Source organism: Bufo gargarizans, chromosome 4, assembly GCF_014858855.1.
Source record: "Bufo gargarizans isolate SCDJY-AF-19 chromosome 4, ASM1485885v1, whole genome shotgun sequence".
NCBI classification, from domain to species: Eukaryota; Metazoa; Chordata; class Amphibia; order Anura; family Bufonidae; genus Bufo; species Bufo gargarizans.
The window spans coordinates 527,930,733-527,953,301 of record NC_058083.1 but is presented as its reverse complement, the minus strand read 5'-3'; the positions used below and the strand labels follow the sequence as shown (position 1 = coordinate 527,953,301).

General features: G+C 43.9%; 1 protein-coding gene and 1 long non-coding RNA gene across 2 annotated transcripts in view; both read right to left on the bottom strand.

The window, feature by feature from the left end:
• The window catches only part of LOC122934791 (gastrula zinc finger protein XlCGF26.1-like), a 39,124-nt gene that overhangs the window by 9,139 nt on the left and 7,416 nt on the right, over positions 1 to 22,569 (bottom strand). The window lies entirely within an intron of this gene.
• LOC122934845 lies at positions 1,416 to 4,681 on the bottom strand. The gene is made up of 3 exons (XR_006388701.1): positions 4,613 to 4,681; positions 1,577 to 1,719; positions 1,416 to 1,464 (listed from the first exon to the last, which is right to left on the bottom strand). It is a non-coding gene; the product is annotated as an uncharacterized LOC122934845 (long non-coding RNA).

Sequence of the window (22,569 nt, the reverse complement as noted above, 5' to 3'; positions counted from 1 at the left end):
GGCCCATTGTTCTGCCATTCATCCACGACCATCTCCTCATGTTGTAGCATGATAATGCACGGCCCCCATATTGCAGGGATCTGTACACAATTCCTGGAAGCTGAAAACATCCCAGTTCTTGCATGGCTAGCATACTCCCCGGACATGTCACCCATTGAGCATGTTTGGGACGCTCTGGATCGGCGTATACGACAGCGTGTTCCAGTTCCTGCCAATATTCTGCAACTTCGCACAGCTATTGAAGAGGCGTGGACCAACATTCCACAGGCCACAATCAACAACCTGATCTACTCTGTGTGACAGAGATGTGTTGCACTGCGCGAGGCAAATGGTGGCCACACCAGATACTGACTGGTTTTCTGACCACCCGCCCAATAAAGCAAAAATGTGCACATTTCAGAGTGGCCTTTTATTGTGGGCAGTCTAAGGCACACCTGTGCAATATTCATGCTGTCTAATCAGCACCTTGATATACCACACCTGTGAGGTGGGATGGATTATCTAGGCAAAGGAGAAGTGCTCACTAACACAGATTTAGACAGATTTGAGAACAATATTTGAGAGTAATGGGTCTTTTGTGTATGTGGAAAATGTTTCAGATCTTTGAGTTCAGCTCATGCAAAATGGGAGCAAAACCGAATGTGTTGCGTTTATATTTTTGTTCAGTGTAGTTATCTGGTCCATAGAGTTTACAGAGGTCACATGACAGCTTGGGGTGGTACCTGTATAAACTTATGCACAATATGTGGTCCTCTGAGTTGTACTTAATGCACCTATGTCTATGGGAAATCACAATTGTCTGCATTCTTGTTTTATACTATTACATGCACTGTGTATGGAAAATGATGGGACTAAGGGCCCCATAGTTGGCCTGAAACAAGTAAGTGATTGTGTCTGTGTAATATTATGTGGATATATCATAAAGCCTAAAGTTTTATTATGTTCTCCAGACGCTGGACCCTCTTCATTAACCAATAGGAAATTCACACAGTGACTGAATACATTGTCTATATGTGATGATCAGATGATGGAGGAATCTGACTCTCAGAACTGTTCTCTCCTCTACAGTCATGGAAGGTCTCCTCTTACCCGGTGATGTGAGGGACTGGCGATTCTCCATCATGACGTCCTTGTACAGATCCTTGTGTCCTTCTAAATACTCCCACTCCTCCATGGAGAAATAGACAGTGACATCCTGACACCTTATAGGAACCTGACAACACAAGGACACAGTCATTACCAGACCCCTCCCTTGGCGTTATTGTATAATGTCCCAGCATTCCCAGCAGCGCTCACCTCTCCGCTCAGCAGCTCAGTGATCCTGGTGGTAAGTTCTAGGATCTTCTGCTCATGTATCAGGGAATGAGGTGGAGGCTCGGTGATGGGGCTCTGGGTCCTGCTCCGTCCTCCTGACACACGGGGTGTCACACACTCACCAGATGACTTCTTCACTACTGTGTAATCCTGTGTATGGGGAGACGCCGATCACTACAGAGATTCTAAAAATCCTTCACCTTTCCAGACATTTCCCTGGTTTATTACTAGAGATAAGAGTGATGTCATGTGAGACTCTCACCTCTCCAGTTATCAAGGAGATGATCTCCAGGGTGAGGTCTAATATCCTCGCAGCCATGTGGTCTCTGTCCTTCTCCATCCTTGGTGGGTCCTTGATGGAAAGGACCATTGTCTTTCAAAACAAGAATCCTGCACCTAAAAAACCTGAGGGAAACATGGAGGATTGAGAGGACAATTGCATACAGAAGAACATCTTTCATGAAGAAAACTGATTCAGGAATTGGGAATTATAGAGGACTACTGAGAGCGTACAATGGAGATTACTTTTTTGGTGTCATATATACAACATCGCTGATCATAATATGATATATCAGTCAGTTAGTCGCCCCTGCTATATACCACATTACAGAGGACACACATGGCAGTGTACCACATACAGCAGTCCATTCTCATCTTTCAGCCCAATATAAGGCCTCATTCACACGTCCATGGTATATCTGTGATGGCACAGTCCATGCTTCATCCACGACTATAGCTGTCAGTAATGCTGTGCGCTCCTGCATGACAAGCAGTGTATTTCCACTGTAACCGGTGCATCCAGCCCAGGTCAAAGAGGAAAACAACCCCCTGTGGGGGCATTGCACACAGGCAGTGCTGACCAGGGTGTGCTAAGACCCTACAGCTCTCTTATGACAGAGATACCCTGCGATCATGGGAGCCAACAGAGGAAGCAGCATAGCCACTTCTGTTCACTGAGCTCTGCAGTGAGGAAAGGAAAAGGCAGAGGAGGTAATACAAGCCTTCTGTCTTCTCTTCGGGGTTCCTGGCCGTCATTGACATCTGGGGACCCGGCTTGCTCCTGCTAGATTGCAGGAACAGGTGCTTTAATTCCACACTGTATATGGACAACACTCCGGACTAAAGCCTAGCACCAAGCGCCTTACATTTATGGAGCTTGGTTGTAAGGGTGTAAAATATAAATTAGGTAAAAAAAAATATACAAAAATCCTGTCCCTAAAAGGCCAGCAATCACTGTCTGAACCCTCGTGCTGACCCAATTACCTCATAAAAGATGTAAATATCACAGACTACCACCATCTAAAACATAGCCTTTAATATCAATATTTAAAAGAATAACCCATATGTAACAAAAAAGTTAAGAAAATAAATTATATTATAAGGGGGGGGGGATAAATAGGCATAAAAATTTGTAATATTTTAAAGTGGATGGAATATTTTAGGGTAATGCTATATGAATAGCAGACAAAAATAAACCTGCATTGACCAAAGTAAAGAAAAAAAAACACACAGCAAAAAACACATCGTTAGCCCAACAACTACACGTGTTATAACCGTAAAACTAAAATGTACTAAATGTGGATAAATTGTATCCAAAATTCTCCAGATCTGAACCGGCTGATCCAGGAGAATAGACCATGGCTTCTTTATATGTAGACAGCCGGCATTGACACACAATACATACATAATACACACACAATACATACATAATACACACTAGGGGTGCACCGAAATGAAAATTCTGGTCCGGAACCGAAAATTCAGGATGCCCCTTGACCGAAACCGAAACCGAAACTGCCTTTTTGCCCAAATACTTTTAAAATACTTTTTTTTTTAATGATTTTATTAATAATTGTTTTTCATGAATTTAATAAATCATATTACCCACCCACCCCATAACAGTGCCATCCACAGACCCCCACCCACCCCATAACAGTGCCATCCACAGACCCCCCCACCTCATAACAGTGCCATCCACAGACCCCCACCCACCCCATAACAGTGCCATCCACAGCCCCCCCCCCATTGTACAATTAATAGAAAATAGCGGGGAGGGACTGGGAGGAGGAGCTGGGGGCCGGTGCGGTCACTGTGCTCCGGCCCCCAGCTCCAGTAGTTATAAAATGTGTACAATTAATAAGGATTCTATTCATGAGGCCCCTCTGCAGTAGAACATTCAATACAGCTACATCATACTCACAGGGCTGTTATCTTAATGCTGGCCGGCCGGGCAGACGAGCGGCAGCGTCACGACTGACGTCACATGCCTGCGCCGCCTCCTTCATTCAGAAAGTAGGCCGGGCACATGACGTCAGTCGTGACGCTGCCGCTCGTCTGCCCGGCCGGCCAGCATTAAGATAACAGCCCTGTGAGTAGGATGTGGCTATATTGAATGTTCTACTGCAGAGGGGGCACAGTGAACGCACCGGCCCCCAGCTCCTCCTCCCAGTCCCTCCTCGCTATTTTCTGCCGATATGTACAAATATCGGCCGAAATGGATTAGGCTCATTTTCGGCCGATATTTTCGGCCGCCGGAATTTCGGTGCACCCCTAATACACACACAACACAATACATACATAATACTCAATACATACATAATACACACATAATACACACACAATACACAAATAATATACACATAATACATACATAATACACACAATACATACATAATACACAAATAATACACACATAATACATACACAATACACACCTTACAAGGGGGGAGGGAAGGGCCGTCTGTCTCGTATTAAAGGGTTATTCCCATATCGCTAGGATATGCCTCCAATCCCTGATAGGTGCCGGTCCAACCTCTGGGACCTGCACCTATGTTTAGAATTGACCCCACAAAGTGGGCATGTGCGGCTGCCCTCCATTCATTTCTATAGAACTACTAAAAATAGCCGAGCGCTGGCTCAGCTATTTCTATCATCCTCATAGAAGTGAATAGAGCGGTGGCTGCGCTTGCGCAGTGCACTTCCCATTCATTTCTATGGGACTAGCGATATACCCCAGTGTTCAAGATGAGAATACCCCTTTAAATAAATAGATGTTTGGGAGCGGGACGAGTCGGATCTTGTTACTGAGATGAATCTAATGATCCGACTCACTAACTACAGCTGGAATTCCCATCACTGACTCTGCAGTCTACGAGATCTAAAAGCCCCCCCCCCCAACATACAGTCCCATGTAAAAACATCCCTTCACTCTCTCATCCAAAATACAGTCCTATGTAAAATCGCTACAGCCCCTTCCGAAAAACAGTCCCATGTAAAAACATTCCTGCAGCCACTTTACCATACAGTCCTATGTGTAAACCCTGGCTTTTCTCTCTTCCACTGAATTCAAGCAAAAAGCACAGTCCTGTAATGGTCGTGTGTGATGTACCTGATCACATGACTGTGACATCATCAAAGGTCCTACAACCACTAACATTTCTATCCCTCCCATGTATCTAATCACATGACTGTGACATCATCAAAGGTCCTACAACCACTAACATTTCTATCCCTCCCATGTATCTAATCACATGACTGTGACATCATCAAAGGTCCTACAACCACTAACATTTCTGTCCCTCCTATGTAATTGCTCACATGACTGTGACATCATCAAAGGTCCTACAACCACTAACATTTCTATCCCTCCCATGTATCTAATCACATGACTGTGACATCATCAAAGGTCCTACAACCACTAACATTTCTATCCCTCCCATGTATCTAATCACATGACTGTGACATCATCAAAGGTCCTACAACCACTAACATTTCTGTCCCTCCTATGTAATTGCTCACATGACTGTGACATCATCAAAGGTCCTACAACCACTAACATTTCTATCCCTCCCATGTATCTAATCACATGACTGTGACATCATCAAAGGTCCTACAACCACTAACATTTCTATCCCTCCCATGTATCTAATCACATGACTGTGACATCATCAAAGGTCCTACAACCACTAACATTTCTGTCCCTCCTATGTAATTGCTCACATGACTGTGACATCATCAAAGGTCCTACAACCACTAACATTTCTATCCCTCCCATGTATCTAATCACATGACTGTGACATCAAAGGTCCTACAACCACTATCATTTCTATCCCTCCCATGTATCTAATCACATGACTGTGACATCATCAAAGGTCCTACGGCCACTAACATTTACATCCCTCCCATGTATCTAATCACATGACTGTGACATCATCAAAGGTCCTACAGCCACTAACATTTACATCCCTCCCATGTATCTAATCACATGACTGTGACATCATCAAAGGTCCTACAGCCTCTCTCACATTTCTGAGGTGCTGGCTTATTTATTAGACATGTCTCAAGGCCTATTTAAAGGGTCGAACATTGACTTATAGGAGAGCTGCCTTACATCTGGTGGCATTAGAGGCAGCGCTTGCTAGGAGCTCATTTGCATATCAGTCCCATGGACTGATTAAAGCGCTCATTAGTAACAGCTCTCATAGGAAAATACCGGCAATCAATATTGCCCGAAATTACTGCCACTATATCAAGACCAGCGCAGAAAGTGACTGTCTTGATAAATTTCCCCCTACGAGCCGCAGGGACCTTGTGATGTCACATTGTCACCTGAACTGCTGTGGGAAGTCACGTGGGTTTGAAGTAGCAGCAGGGTAATATCTACATCCCACGTGCTGTGGTCATAAAGATTAGTAATATAAAAATAATAATGACTAAGCCTAATCATGGTGTTTACTGTCAGTTACATGGTAAATTTGGGATCTAGGCTTCCCATGTCATGTGACCCTCTGACATCACAAGCAGTGATGGTCAGTTCGCGGTGTTCGCCAGCGAACACATGCAAGCTGCCATCTTGACTCACCCGTCCGGCGATGCACAGGTAAGCCCTTACCTGTGCCTGTGCCCAGAGCCGGTCTGAAATCAAATGCAGAACAGCCGCCGGGGGCCTTCATCGGGCTGTTCTCGGAACTGCCTGCTCCCGGTGACTGCATTTGATTTCAGACCGGCACAGGTAAGGGCTTACGTGTGCATCGCCGGACGGGTGAGTCTACCTTACTAAAGATGGCAGCCCGCATGTGTTCGCTGGCGAACACTGCGAACTGACCATCACTGATCACAAGTTCCTATAGTGCATGGAGTTTAGACACCACTGTAGTGAGAATTACTTGACCTAACCCTCCATACACTCCAGGCCTTGCTTTGCTTTCTTCTGGCAGATTTATCAAACGGTCTTAAAGAAAAAACTGTCTTTTTTGCCTGAAGCAACCAATCACAGTAGAGGTTTTCTTTTTTTTACGAGATGTCTGGACCTGTACTTGTAGGTGGTGTCAGGAATAAGAGACTTCAGGATTCAGCATTTTAAACGTCTACCGTTTATTTTACATCCATGTAAGGCTTCTTGCGTTCTGTATACGGAACCATTCATTTCAATGGATCCGCAAAAAAAAACCAACAGAAGGTACTCCGTATGCCTTCCGTTTCCGTATTTCCATTTTTCCGTTCAAAGATAAAACATAACGGACAAGGATAGTACTGTTCTATCAGGGGTCACCTGTTCCGTTCCGCAAAAACAGAATGCACACAGACGTCATCCATATTTTTTGCGGATCCGTTTTTTTTTCAGACCGCAAAATACTGAAAAGGCCATACGGTCGCGTGCAAGAGGCCTTATACAGTCACTTGAGTAAATCCATGGCATCGAAATAGAACATAAACAGCAAAACAAAAGTCCTTGCTCGTCTGGGCGCTAACTAAACAAAATCGTCACCTCACCTAGGTACTTGCTAAACACACAATAAAACTCTCCTCAGCCAGCAGGTGATGTAGCTCCAAGCTCCGACACTGAATGAGGTTCTCAGCCCTGTATTTATTCCCCAAAAATTATCCCAGTAGCTACACCTCTTTTGCCTCGAGCTAGAAGAAATAGTTGTACTGGAGCGGGAGGGAATGGAAGGTCCAGCATTGTGGCTTCTCTTGGCAAGGCTCACCAGTTGTAAGACAGCATGGCAACGCTATGGTTTGCAAATATGAAAGAGGAGTGGAAGCAACGCACTGCCCTTTTTCTGTTGGGGACAGGAAGATGTCCAGTGAAGAGGACATGGAGGAGGAGGATAATTGCTTGCTATGGGAACCAGATAGGCACAACCATGGAGATGTCAATAGCACCTGGCCTCATTGCTATGGTGCAGCATCACCACTGCTATGCAAAGCATTAACTGGGTGGGCCATGAATGACACCTGGCCATAATTGCTGCTCCACGTGTTGATGGTGGAGTGCACCTTGCCTTTCAAACATAATTCCAAGGAGCGGACATCTTCTCTGTCACATGAGAGTATAAGGCATTGTCTTTTTTGAGAAATAATGGAGGCTAGGTATCCATCATCCAGGCTGACCACACACCATCAATTGCCTTACAAGCAGTGGAATCCACTTCACCACTGGTACGGTAACTGCGCCACCAGCAGCTTGGCCAGGTGGAAGTTCAGTTGGCACACAAGCGGATTACTGGGAGTGCATTTTTTTTTCCTGCCCACTCATTCCGTTATGGAGGACTGACAATAAGGGCTCATTCAGACGGCCATATGTGTTTTGCCATCCGCAAATTGTGTATCCACATAACACGGATACTGGCCCGTGTGAGTTCCGCAATTTGCAATCCGTACATGGAGGTCCTCTCATAGAAAATGCCTATACTTGTCCGCAATTGTGAACAAGAATAGGACATGCTCTATGTTTCTTGCGGGGCCACGGATGGAACAATGGATGCAGACAGCACACAGTGTGCTGTCCGGATCTTTTGCGGCCCCATTGAAATGAATGGGTCAGCACCCATTCTGCAGGTGCGGAACAAAACGTACGGCCGTCAGAATGAGCCCCTAAGAAGAGGACGAGGAGGAGTAGACAGAGCAGGAGAACCAGTAGCTGACGATGTTGGCGATGATGATGGCAACAACACTGTACTACTTATAGAGGTGTCCTGGCTACTAGAATGTGGGCAGGTGGACATTCTTGCTTACATTGATGGCCAGTTCAATTTTTCCATGTGAGCAGGTGATGAAGCCTCGTGTGCTGAAGGAGAGCTGTACTTCTAAATTTGTGCTTGAACAGCCACGTCTTGCACACTGCAATGGTTTTTTTATACCCACACAGAGCCACCACCACTAGACCTTGCCCTAGATCTGAAGCTTTTGAGCTTGCACCAAGAGCAGCAGCACCATCTGCTCCTCAGCTGACCACAGCAGAGGCAGAATTGTCCCTGGCAGTTCTCTTGAATGTTTTGACTGTACATTGGCTCTGTTCATTATTGCTGTCACTACCTCCTCATCACCCTATAACAGCATAGTAGTTTTGTCAACTTGTCTTTTATACTAGACAGTTTTTTTCTGACTCTACATATTTTAGCACCAAAAAGACATTAGGCCTGTTAGTGGTGCAGATACTGCATTATTTCCAAAGTCAACTGTCAGTGTGTTTGTGGAAAGGGAAACACATCACACTGTGACTCCCTGTCTAACTTCCAGAAACCAGATTTGCAAACCGTTCCATACTTTGTGTGACTGTGTACATTTAGGCCCAAAACCTGGAGGAAATATCACATGCTCCCTGCATGGATTTTTAAAAAAGTACAGTGGCCTGCGTAAGATGCTGGCTACACCTATTAATTTGCTATGTTGTAACTTGCTGGAATTCAACATTGCACATTCTCGAACATCTGTACATTGGCACCAATAACAAAGCCGGGGAGATGGAAGGTCCATAAAAATTATTTTAGGGAACTAGGAGAGAAGCTCAAGTCCAGGACCTCCAAGGTAGTGTTTTCAGAAATACTACCAGTGCCACGAGCATCACGAGAGAGACAACGGGAGCTTAGGGAGTTAAATAAGTGGCTCAGAAGCTGGTGCAGGAAGGAAGAGTTTGGGTTCATGGAGAACTGGGCCGACTTCTCTGTCGGTTACAGGCTCTACAGTAGGGACGGGCTGCACCTGTGGAGGGTGAAACTGCCCTGGGAAAAAAAATGGTTAGATGGCTGGAGGAGCTTTTAAACTAGGATCTGGGGGGAGGGTGTGGGGTCATACTGATAAGGGGGTAGATAGTGTAGATATAGAGTGGGATATAGGAGGGGACAATGGGGATTTAGTGGGGGATGGGGTAAGTGAGGAAAGTAGGGAGAAGACTGGGCAGAACTATACACCAATGAAAAATAGAACTGCTGGTAACAAGAACCTGTTACATACATACATCAACCAAGGTAACCCAAAAATCCCAGATATTCACTTTACAGGTAATAGTAATTTAAAATGTATTTTCACAATCCCGCTTTAGCGCCGATCTAAAGGCTCCACCAGAAATTCATATCTATGCTAGGGTCCCGAAGAATGACCCGCACCAAGGGCAAGACAAAAGTTAACGGTATGCCTAATCCGTCACATACGCTTCCAGAACTATTCAGACTCACTTCACAATCCATCATGGCAAACCCGGTGGTGTCTCCTGCTAGCCCTGCCTCATCCACTGATAGTGGACCACCAATTGTCCATGCGACTCACGACCAAGGCCAGAGGGACCTCTACAGGAATATTGCCTCACTGTTCCACTCCGAACTCTCGCAGGCGGTAGCTGAGGTCTGTTGCCAAATTCAGGACATTGAAAACAGAGTGTCGGATCTTGAAACCAGTGCTGATGAGATATCTGATGCCCTAGGAACAGACAGGGAATATATAAACTCCCAAGCTGCCCAGTTGGATGCACTTGAGCTCAAGATTGAGGACTTAGAAAACAGGTCACGGAGGGAAAACCTGAGAATTCGGGGTCTGCCAGAATCTTTTTCTGATTTACCATCAACCCTACTCTCTTTATTCAAGGGATTGCTCCCTCAGGCAGCAGCAGATCAGTTGCGAATGGACCTGGTCCACAGGGCCCTAGGTAAACCCCGAACTCCAGACCTACCGAGGGATGTGGTCCTCAATCCTAACAGCGGCCCGAAACATCTCCAACCTACCGGGACTCCCTTCATCTGTCCACCTATATGCCGACCTGGCTCCCTCCACTATTCGTAAACGCAGAGAAATGCGGCCAGTGACACAGGCTTTACAGAAGGCTCAGATCCGCTACAGATGGGGGTTTCCGTTTGCCCTAACATTTCAGCTGAACTCTCGCACCCACATGGTGCACTAGCCTCTGGAGGGATGTGAGGTCCTTCAACATGCAGGGATCCCGCTGGACCAACAGCCGCCACCTTCTGCGCCGCCTAGGCCTCAACGCCCAGCCAGTGTTTGGACCAAATTTCCATCTAACACTTCATCATCCCCTCGCTCCCCAGCCTCCTGAGAACAGCCTTCTGAAGTTCATCATTCTTTAGAGAAACGGAACGGATTATATCGAAAGAGGATCGACAAGTTTTCTCTTTTGTCTATTACCTCTTGGGCCCTAGCCTCTCTTTCATTGTTTATACATGCCACTAACCTTTCTTCCCACAGGGATTCGACAGGTTGGACTATCATGTTGCCCTTGTATTTGAGACCCTTTGGAGGAGTGCGATTGGCTATGTTAAGCCATTGCCTCTATCCATTTGGCTCACCTTTTTGTGCCTTAAACGGCACGACTGTATACCCAGTTGCTTAATGTTTTTGTTTTCTATGTTTTTCTTTTACTGTAGGATTGTACTTATGGGGATCAATCTGCTCTCTCTTTTAAATAATTGCAGGTCATGGCCTGGTTGGGAGGTGCGGGTAGGCTCCTTCCGGTGGAGTAATCGTGCGTTTCCTCATACATTAGCTTTCTTACCTTTCATTTTGTTATGTGTAAAATCATAACCCACAATGTGAGGGGCTTCAATTCCCCACAAAAACGCAAAACGGCCTTTCTTAATTATAAGAGGCATGCGCCCGACGTTCTCTGCCTACAGGAGTCGCACTTTACTGCTTCCTCACACCCAAAATATTTCCACCCACATTACGCCAGGTTTTTTTCCTCTACATACCGCCCTAAAAGTAGAGGATTAATCACTTTACTTAAAAACAATTTTTCATTTTCTGTAACACAATCTATCATAGACCCCGAGGGTCGTTATGTGATCTTGGTAGGCACCTATAGGGTTGAAACATTGTGTATAGCTAATGTATATGGCCGACGGAAGACCCCATAGCCTTCTTCTGCCATATTAGGAGAATTATCGAACCCCTCACTTATCATAAACTTTTATGGTGCCGGGACTTTATTTTTGTCCACAACCTAGTCTTGGACCTCTCTTCTCCCCCCCCCCCCCCCAGCCTCACCCAGCAGCTGTATCGGTCTAAATCCGTCAGGTAATGGAATCCCTCTCGCTGGCTGATACTTGGAGGGAGCATAACGGTTCGCCAGCACATCATTTATACATTCCCCAGCACATCAGATATACATTTGCATTGATATGATTCTGTCACGCCCATGGTTATGGTCGTGACTCCTTGGGAGCCGCATGCAGTTGCCCGCGGTCTGGGTGTTGTGTCAACCGCAGCTGGGGGCACTTAGTTGTCTGCCTCAAGTGCGGTTGCCGCGGACAACAGGTATGCGTGCGGTTGCCTCTGGCTTTGTGTGTGTGTTTGTGTGCACTTTCCTTGTTTGGTGTGCACTGTGTAATTTCCCTTCACTGGTGGCTGTCCATGGCAACGTGTGGTGTTGTACATGTGGTGGCAGTGTCTCGGCCTTCTGGCTGTTTCCCAAGACATAGTTGCCACGCATGTCGTTGCCTGTGGTAACAGCTGCAGTGTAAGGTTTGTTTGGACATTTCCCCTTGTGGTCATAAAACCCATGTATGATGTCTAGTTGATGTGTTCCTTTCTATGTTTATTACAGCTATAGATGTCCTGGTTTCCTGTGTGATTTGTGTGTGCTGTCTCCTTAGTGTTTGTGTGGACAGCAATACCTGGTGCATGGGTTCCAGTCAGCAAGGCTGTAGCAGGTTAGTTTGGAACTAATGTTGTTCACCTGCCATATCTACATGTCTGTATATGTCTCCCCTTCCTTGCAGCTTGGCCAGTGAGACTCCCGTTCCTCCGTATCCAGGAGGAACAGGTCGTCTTACCCTGCTCCTAGTTAAGGGCCACCCTGAGGGCTAGTAGGGACTTCAAGGTTCCGGAGTATGAGCCCTCCCACCATCAGGGTCGGCTCATACAGCTAGGAGTCAGGGTCAGAATTAGGAATGTTATAGGAAGTGACCTGCTCCCTGATCCTGTGGTCCTGGCCAAGTGGCGACTAACATCTTCTGGCATCGCACGGCTGAGGGTTTTCCCCATCCTCAGCCGTGACAGATTCTTGCCTCTGCGACCATCCTGCCCTATTTACTTTACTCTAGGCATATAGTCTCACCCTGGTATGATCACGATATGGTCATGGTAGAATTAGCTCTCACGGGCCCCACTTATGCTCCCTATACGTGGAGACTCAACAAATCACTTTTAACCCACCCGGCCATTCATGACCAGCTCCACATTGATCTGCAGTACTTCTTTGCTGATAATACCACTCCGGAGACAAACCCTATGTTAGTATGGCTTACCCACAAAGCTTTTATTTGGGGCAAGTTGGTGGAAGTAGCGTCCTGGCTAAAAAAGGAGAGCGACTCCACGCAACTTGCACTAGAAGCTAAGCTAGGTAGATTAATTAGAGCTCATCAACAAAGCCCCTCCCTGTATCTGCTTAAAACGGTGAAAGACACTAAGCTACAACTGAATATGCTATTGTCTAACAACACAGAGAAAGCTCTCCGCTGGACTGCCTCCTATTATTATAAATATGCTAATAAACCTGATAGGATGCTAGCCCGTCAACTGAAGGCCAGGCAGAAGATTAGGAACCTATATATAGCCCAGAATAAAGTCCAGGGCCCATCCCTAACTATATCATGAAAACCAACCAAAAGGAGTGGGTCAATTGAGTACAAAAACACTTATAATACTGAAGTAATCAAAAAATAACATGATTTTTTTTGAGAATTACAACAAGACATAATTGGCACAAATCACAAAAAACATTCAACACAGGTCACAATGCATGAAAATATTAAAAACCAAGAGGAACGATGGTGGACAGCTGGTATATATTTATAAAGTGCAAGTGCAATAATCCTAATTGGTCATTAGTAGAGAGGTATATTACACCAAACCACTATGGCTCCAAACTACATAATATAATAGAACCCATATGCATATTTATACAACAGATACCAAAATTGGGGGTGAAGATAGGGCAACTAGAAATGTAATAGGCACATAGAAAATACTGACCAACCAACCTAGTATACCACACAGGTGCACCACCGGTCTGCTCCCCAACGCACGTTTGGCGTTTAGCTTTTTCAAGGGGTACTGTCTGGTGTGGTGAGGATGGTCTCTTAAATAGGTGGAGTAGCTATAAAGTGTTTGCTGATAGGTTAACATTAATTGCCTTGCTGATATTATTGGCTAACCGGTCATCCATCCGTTCAACTCACCTGGGTTATATCAAATGGTGAATGCTCATTATATGGCGCCCGACACTCTGCCATGAACGCCTCGCTTGCAGCCACGCCCAGCCGGTCCGGAGGAGGAGAGTCACGCAATTACTGCGCAACGATCGTCATCCAGGAGCGGCGGGCGGGGCCCGAGCCTGGCGCATGCGCAGACCGTCAGGCGCACCACAACCACCATGTTAGGTGAGGGCATCTGGATTGGCGACTCCTATAAGTATAGACCATGGGATTATTTTACCAATTCTCAACCTCAATGCAATTAGGACATAGATCACCATCCCATATATATATATATATGTAGTACCACAATTAGGCAAGTTTTAAATACAAATTCAGATGTGTGGATGCGGCACCCAAAGGGCACGAAGAAAGCAAAAAAGCAGACAACAAAACGGGGGGGAAAAGACTAAAAAGGGGGAGAGAGAGAGACATAATAAAACAGGAACCACATGTTATCTATCCTGCTTCAAGGGCGATGGTATTTTAGAGGAAAAGCACCAATGTGGTATATGTGTGCATAATGCAAATACACTACATGTACAACATATACCACCGAATTAAGATAACAATTATCTATGTGATAATACCCAAAAATATAGTGTATGTGAATTACTATATCTATTATCAAAGGGGAGAGGAAGCAACGTGAAAAGAATGTTTTAGCGTGCACATGAGGGTAGATATATAATACTGCGAATAAGGGAATAATTAAATACCTGTGAAGAAAAATAGACCAAAAAGTAAATAAAGTGCTTTTCTTTTCTTCCTTCTTTCCTACACATAAATAGATGTGTAATAATACGAAAAGAAGAAGAAAAGATATTTATTGATTGGATGCCTGTGAAATTTTTTTGGGGGTTACGCCATATAAGTGATGAATTTATAAAAAATATCATAATAAACCAAACTCAGAAGTGAATAGCATTCATACAAATGAAATTCATCTAGCCAAAATTGCTATAGTGAAAGTCCTAGATACCAACTATTCATAATTGCCCAATCTCCCCACCAACTAGTTATGGAACCTTGCCATCATATTTCCCCATCATCTAATTATAAGACCCATACAAATCTTTCCCGCCTCTATAGTTGCATAAAGAGACGCACTATATGCGCCTCCCATGGATGTTAGTGCACAGACATAAGAGTTAATTAACCTTTCACACGATCAATAGCTCATTCAAGACTCATACTCACACTACCATCATAATTACAATAAAAGAACCTGAACACAGCAAGGAGATTCAAGGAGGAGTCAATCACAGAAGGGAGGCAAAGGGTACCTTGTCATTAAGCCCATATAGTACTTAGGTCTGGAGTTTGATTATCCATTTACTTTCAACCTGTTCTAGACATCTAAAGAGGCCACCACCCCTAGAGCCAAGATTCACTCTATCGATGCCATGGACCTTGAGGTCCTGCCATCGATTGTTGTGTTTCAAGCGAAAGTGTCGCGCAACTGGTTTGAGTTTCACTATCCTATCTCTGTCATGATCACCAATTTTGGATGCAGTGCGTATATCACTTTGATGTTCCTGAATCCGTGTACATATAATCTTTTCATGTATTGTGACCTTGTGATTTGTGCCAATTATGTCTTGTTGTGATTCTCAAATAAAATCATGTTATTTTTTGATTACTTCAGTATTATAAGTGTTTTTGTACTCAATTGACCCACTCCTTTTGGTTGGTTTTCAGGCAGAAGATTAACCAGGTTTACCAAATCCGCACCAAAAATGGCTGTACTATCTCCAATCCCGATACTATTTACGATACCTTCCAGTCGTACTATCAACACTTGTATTCCAGACCTCAAACGGGTCATGGGGCCGCGGGGGATGAGTTCCTGACAGAAACCCCTCTCCCTAGGATTTCTAAGGAGGCATTGGCTAACCTATGTGGTGCCATCACCCCGTAAGAGGTGGAGTACACCATCAAAACATTAAAACATTAAAAATAGGAAAGGCCCCGGGACCAGATAGGTTCTCAGCACTTTATTATAAAAAATTTGCCTCCCTGTTGGTCCCACGTATTACTCAGTATTGTAATTATTTATTACACGGGGCCACACCCCCTTCAGAATTCCTCTTTGCCAGAATCACTGTCATTCCTAAACCGAACAAAGACCCTTTACTGCCCTCTAATTACAGGCCTATCTCCCTACTCAATTTAGACAATAAAATCTTCACTTCTATTCTAGCTCGTCGTCTTAATAGGTTACTACCTGACATCATACACAAGGACCAGGTGGGATTTATACCAGGTAGGGAAGCCCTGGACAATATTCGAAAAATATGGAATATAATACAAGAGGCTAGCAAGACTCATACGCCTCTAGCTATTTTAGCTCTTGATATCGAAAAAGCTTTTTATACCCTAGATTGGGATTATCTCTCCAAAGTTATGACTACTCTAGCTATTTTAGCTCTTGATATCGAAAAAGCTTTTTATACCCTAGATTGGGATTATCTCTCCGAAGTTATGACTACTATGAGTATTGGGGGCTCATTTCTGCGGGCCATTCGCTCCTTGTACTCTACCCCTGAAGCATATCTAAAACTTCCTGTATGCCATTTTTCACCCATTAAGATTCAGAGGGGAACACGTCAGGGGTGTCTGTTGTCACCGGCGTTATTTGCTCTCGCCATAGAACCCCTAGCTATTCGGATCAGATCGCCATCCCGATTGTGTTGGAGCAAACCCTATTTGCCCCATATTCGTGGAAGGCTTTGATTTGGTCAACCCGTCCATTACCGTCTAATGTCCGGCCCAACTCTTTACTATTTCACTACTCATTATTGACCGGAGGTCGTTCAGGTTTAAGTCTTCCTTACAGTCCTCTATCTCACCATTGGTGCATGTTTTGGGAAATCCTGCATTTCTGCCTGGCCTTCAAGATCATGCATTTGTTCGGTGGAAATCCAATAAATTATGCACCCTACACAGGTTCCTAGTAAGAGGTAAGCTTATCTCTCTGGCTGACTTCAGGGAGAGGTTTAACCTTCCAATGAGAGAACTATACAATGCCAACCAGATTTTCTCATTCTTATCTTCTATTCAAATGCCTACTGGCACCTTCGACTACACTCCCTTTGAACGCTCTATAGCTTACTCGTTACACAAACAAGGTCTACTGTCCAGGATATATGGATTACTTAATGGTGTAGCCGAGGGTTCCAAGTTACCTTACATGAAAGCTTGGGAGGAGGACTTGGTGGTGGAATACCCGACTTATCAATGGTTCCAGCGCTCCCAGAGGCTCTTGGCAAACCACCTTAGCTGAAACATCTATAAAAATACTTCATAGGACCTACATGGTTCCAGCTAGATTACACTGCATATACCCTGATGTTTCCTCCAGATGTTTCCACGACTGCAATACGAGGGTACTATGTTACACATATGGTGGACTTGCCCACTAGTTAAAAACTTCTGGGTGAGAATCTTCTCTATTATGTCGGCTGTGTTGGGTTGCCAATATCCTGTCCCTTTACCGCTTTGCCTCCTAGGGAACAAACCGTCCTGGTTGACATTTGCTAGATTTAAGCTGTCCCAATTTATTATTTTAGCTGCCAGAATTCGTATAGCTTTTAAATGGTGCTCGGCCTCACTTCGTTTTCAGGCTGTACTAGATAGAATTAATAAGATACTTTTATTTGAACAATTAACCGCCATACGTACTGACACTTATGCAGCCTTTATAAAGCTCTGGGAGCCCCGGCTATCCTTTCCTCATTCTACTAATCTCTGCTACTCTGTTACTTTATAGCACACCCTCAATGTCAAAATGTTATTTTATTAACTGATGATTTACAATCCCCACTGTACTCCAATGTTTATGTCTTTGTTTCAATCTTGAAATGTTACTAGATTTTCCCCTTTACTTACTTATGTTTATATCCATATTTTTTTTCTTACCTTGTTTTTGTTACCCTTTAAATGTATTATTATTCTTTTTGCTTAGTCATTTACTTTTTGATGCTAAAACCCAACTAAATGACTTTTGAAACTAAAATGTATTTTCACAAATGCCAGAAGTCTAGCTAGAAAAATGGGGGAGCTGAGGCTCTGGTACTAGAAGAACACATAGATATACAGTTGCAAAAAAAGTATGTGAACCCTTTGGAATGATGTGGATTTCTGCACAAATTGGTCATAAAATCTGATCTGATCTTCATCTAAGTCACAACAATAGACATTCACAGTCTGCTTAAACTAATAACACACAAAGACTTAACTGTTACCATGTTTTTATTGAACACACCATGTAAACATTCACAGTGCAGGTGGAAAAAGTATGTGAACCCCTAGACTAATGACATCTCCAAGAGCTAATTGGAGTGAGGTGTCAGCCAACTGAAGTCCAATCAATGAGATGAGATTGGAGGTGTTGGTTACAGCTGCCCTGCCCTATAAACACACACACCAGTTCTGGGTTTGCTTTTCACAAGAAGCATTGCCTGATGTGAATGATGCCTCGCATAAAAGAGCTCTCAGAAGACCTACGATTAAGAATTGTTGACTTGCATAAAGCTGGAAAGGGTTATAAAAGAATCTCCAAAAGCCTTGCTGTTTATCAGTCCAAGGTAAGACAAATTGTCTATAAATGGAGAAAGTTCAGCACTGTTGCTACTCTCCCTAGGAGTGGCCGTCCTGTAAAGATGACTGTAAGAGCACAGCGCAGACTGCTCAATGAGGTGAAGAAGAATCCTAGAGTGTCAGCTAAAGACTTACAAAAGTCTCTGGCATATGCTAACATCCCTGTTAGTGAATCTACGATATGTAAAACACTAAACAAGAACGGATTTCATGGGAGGATACCACAGAAGAAGCCACTGCTGTCCAAAAAAAAATTGCTGCATGTTTACAGTTTGCACAAGAGCACCTGGATGTTCCACAGCAGTACTGGCAAAATATTCTGTGGACAGATGAAACCAAAGTTGAGTTGTTTGGAAGAAACACACAACACTATGTGTGGAGAAAAAGAGGCACAGCGCACCAACATCAAAACCTCATCCCAACTGTGAAGTATGGTGGTGGGGGCATCATGGTTTGGGGCTGCTTTGCTGCGTCAGGGCCTGGACGGATTGCTATCATCGAAGGAAAAATGAATTCCCAGGTTTATCAAGACCTTTTGCAGAAGAACCTAAGGCCATCTGTCCACCAGCTGAAGCTTAACAGAAGATGGGTGTTGCAACAGGACAACGACCCAAAGCATAGAAGTAAATCAACAACAGAATGGCTTAAACAGAAGAAAATACGCCTTCTGGAGTGGCCCAGTCAGAGTCCTGACCTCAACCCGATTGAGATGCTGTGGCATGACCTCAAGAAAGCGGATCACACCAGACATCCCAAGAATATTGCTGAACTGAAAAGTTCTGTAAAGAGGAATGGTCAGGAATTACTCCTGACTGTTGTGCACGTCTGATCTGCAACTACAGGAAACGTTTGGTTTAAGTTATTGCTGCCAAAGGAGGTTCAACCAGTTATTAAATCCAAGGGTTCACATACTTTTTCCACCTGCACTGTGGATGTTTACATGGTGTGTGCAATAAAACATGGTGACATTTAATTCTTTCTGTGTTATTAGTTTAAGCAGACTGTGATTGTCTATTGTTGTGACTTAGATGAAGATCAGATCACATTTTATGACCAATTTGTGCAGAAATCCATATCATTCCAAATGGTTCACATACTTTTTCTTGCAACTGTAGTTGGTGTGGCTGAGACATGCTTGGACTCTTCACATGACTGGGCTGTTAATATTAAGGGTTTTACACTATTTAGGAAATACTAGTTTAATAGAAAAGGCGGTGGTGTGTGCCTGTATGTGAGGAGTGATCTGAAGACACGTGTGAAAGAGGCAATTGTGGGTGCGGATGGTGAGGATGTGGAAACCTTATGGGTGGAAGTTCAAAGGGATATAAACACTGAAAAAATAATACTTGGTGTAATCTATAGACCCCCTAACATCACAGAGGAGATAGAAGCTCAACTGTATAACCAAATAGAGTGGGCGGCACAGGCTGGAACAGTGGTCATAATGGGTGATTTAAACTTCCCAGACACCGACTGGGTTCATGGTTCTGTGTCAACCGCAAAGGGGAGAAGATTCCTCAACTTGCTGCAGGACCACTTTATGGGCCAGTCTGTAGAAGCTCCCACTAGGGGCGATGCTCTGTTGGATCTGGTAATGTCTAATGATGCAGAGCTTGTTGGAAATGTTACTGTTCGAGAAACACTAGGTCAGACATGCTCAACCTGCGGCCCCCCAGCTGTTGCAAAACTACAACTCCCAGCATGCCCGAACAGCCTACAGATATCAGCCTACAGCAGAGCATTGTGGGAGTTTTGCAACAGCTGGAGGGCTGAAGGTTGAGCCTGCCTGCACTAGGTAATAGTGACCACAATATAATTATATTCACCCTACACTATAAGAAGCAAACTCTGTCAGGCAGAGAAAAGACACTGAATCTTAAAAAAGCTAATTTCCCTGGGTTGAGGGCAGCATTTCAGGGCATAGACTGGGAGCAGCTACTGTCACATAATAATACTGGGGGTAAATGGGAGAGCTTCAAATCCACATTGAGTAATTGCACTAAAAAATGTATCCCTTTAGGTAACAAGTAAAAGCAGCTAAAATTAAACTCCCCATGGCTTACAGCTATTGTAAAAAGGGCAATAAAAGACAAAAAAAAGGCATTTAAAAAATACAAGTCTGAGGGGTCAGCTGTAGCATTTGAAGATTACAAAGGGCTTAATAAAATCTGTAAAAAAGAGATAAAATTAGCAAAAATACAAAACAAACAGCAGGTGGCAAAATAGAGCAAAACAAATCCCCTAAAAATATTTAAATATATAAATGCTAAAAACCCAAGGCCCGAGCAGGTAGGTCCCCTAAATAATGGGGGGGGGGGGGGGGGTAGCCACTGAAGATAAGGAAAAGGCAGAGTTACTAAATGTTTTTTCTAGCTCTGTATATACAAAAGAATAGAAAGGAGCTGATATCTGTGGTGCTGGGGCTGTTAGTACATCCAGTAATATACTCAATTTCTAACTGTAGATATGGTCCAAGATAAGTTAAAGAAGGCAAATGTAAACAAAGCTCCGGGTCCAGATGGATTACACCCAAGAGTTCTTAAAGAGCTCAGTTCAGTCATTGGTGTCTCACCGTTCATAATTTAAAAAAATTCTCTTGGTAGTGGTACAAGGCCAAGTTATTGGCGCAAGGCAAATGTGGTGCCCATATTCAAAAAAGGATCTAGGTCCTTAATTATAGACCAGTTACTTTAACTTCTGTTGTGGGAAAAATGTTTGAAGGACTCTTAAGGGACTATATACAGGAGTATGTGACTATAAATAATATTATAAGCGATAACCAGCATGGGTTTACCAAGGACAGAAGTTGTCAGACTAACCTGATTTATTTTTATGAGGAGGTGAGTAGTAACATGCATAGAGGGGCGGCTGTGGATGTAGTGTTTCTGGATTTTGCAAAGGCTTTTGATACTGTCCCTCATAGATGTTCAATAGGTAAAGTAAGGTCTATTGGCTTGGAAAGTATAGTTTGTAATTGGATTGAAAACTGGCTGAAGGTCCGTGTCCAGAGAGTTATGGTCAATGATTCCTATTCAGAATGGTCCGGTGTTATAAATGGTGACCCCAAGGTTCAGCGCTGGGCCCTCTATTATTTAATTTATTTATTAATGATATTGAGGACAAGATTAATAGCACCATCTCTATTTTTGCATATGACACTAAGCTGTGTAGTGCTGTACAGTCAATGGAAGATGTCCATATACTACAAGTTGACTTGAACGCTCTGAGTGATTGGACATCAACTTGGCAAATGAGGTTCAATGTGGATAAATGTAAAGTTATGCATCTTGGTAGTAATAATCTCTGTGCTTTATATGTCCTAGGTGATGTAACACTAGGAGAGTCACTTATAGAAAAGGATTTGGGTGTCCTTGTAGATGGTAGATTAAATAACAGCATACAATGTCAATCAGCTGCTTCTAAGGCCACAAAACGAGGCATGGACTCATGGGGCAGGAATGTAATATTACCACTTTACAAAGCGCTGGTGCGGCCTCATCTGGAATATGCAGTTCAGTTCTGGGCACCAGTACATAGAAAGGACGCACTGCAGCTGGAGAGAGTACAGAGGAGAGCGACTAAGCTGATAAGGGGCATAGAGGGTCTGAGTTATGAAGAAAGATTAAAATAAGTGAATTTATTTAGTCTTGAGAAGAGACGTCTAAGGGGGGACATGATTAACCCATACAAATATATAAATGGGCCATACAAAAAATACGATGAAGAACTGTTCCATGTAAAATTCCCTCAAAAGACAAGGGGCCGCTGCCTCCGACCGGGGAAGAAAAAGTTGTCTCCAGAAGCATCAAAGCTTCTTTACTGTAAGAACTGTGAAGCTGTGGAACAGACTTCCTCAGGTCGTGGTCACAGCAGGAACAGGGGACAGTTTTAAAAAGGGTTTAGATAAAGTCTTAAAAGTAAACAACATTAATGCTTATGAAAACGTGTAGAAATCCGAGTCTCACTTCCTTCTGGGATTCGCGTCCCCAACTATCCCTTGGTTGAATTTGATGGACTTACAGTATGTCTTTATGGACTATGTAACTATGTAAGTACGAGCACCAGAAAACTATGAACAATTTTGTCATGCACCAGCCTCAGCAGAGAGCATCTGTTGTTTCAATGTCGGCCAGGTCATGCTGTTTATGCTACAGTTGCCCTTCATCCC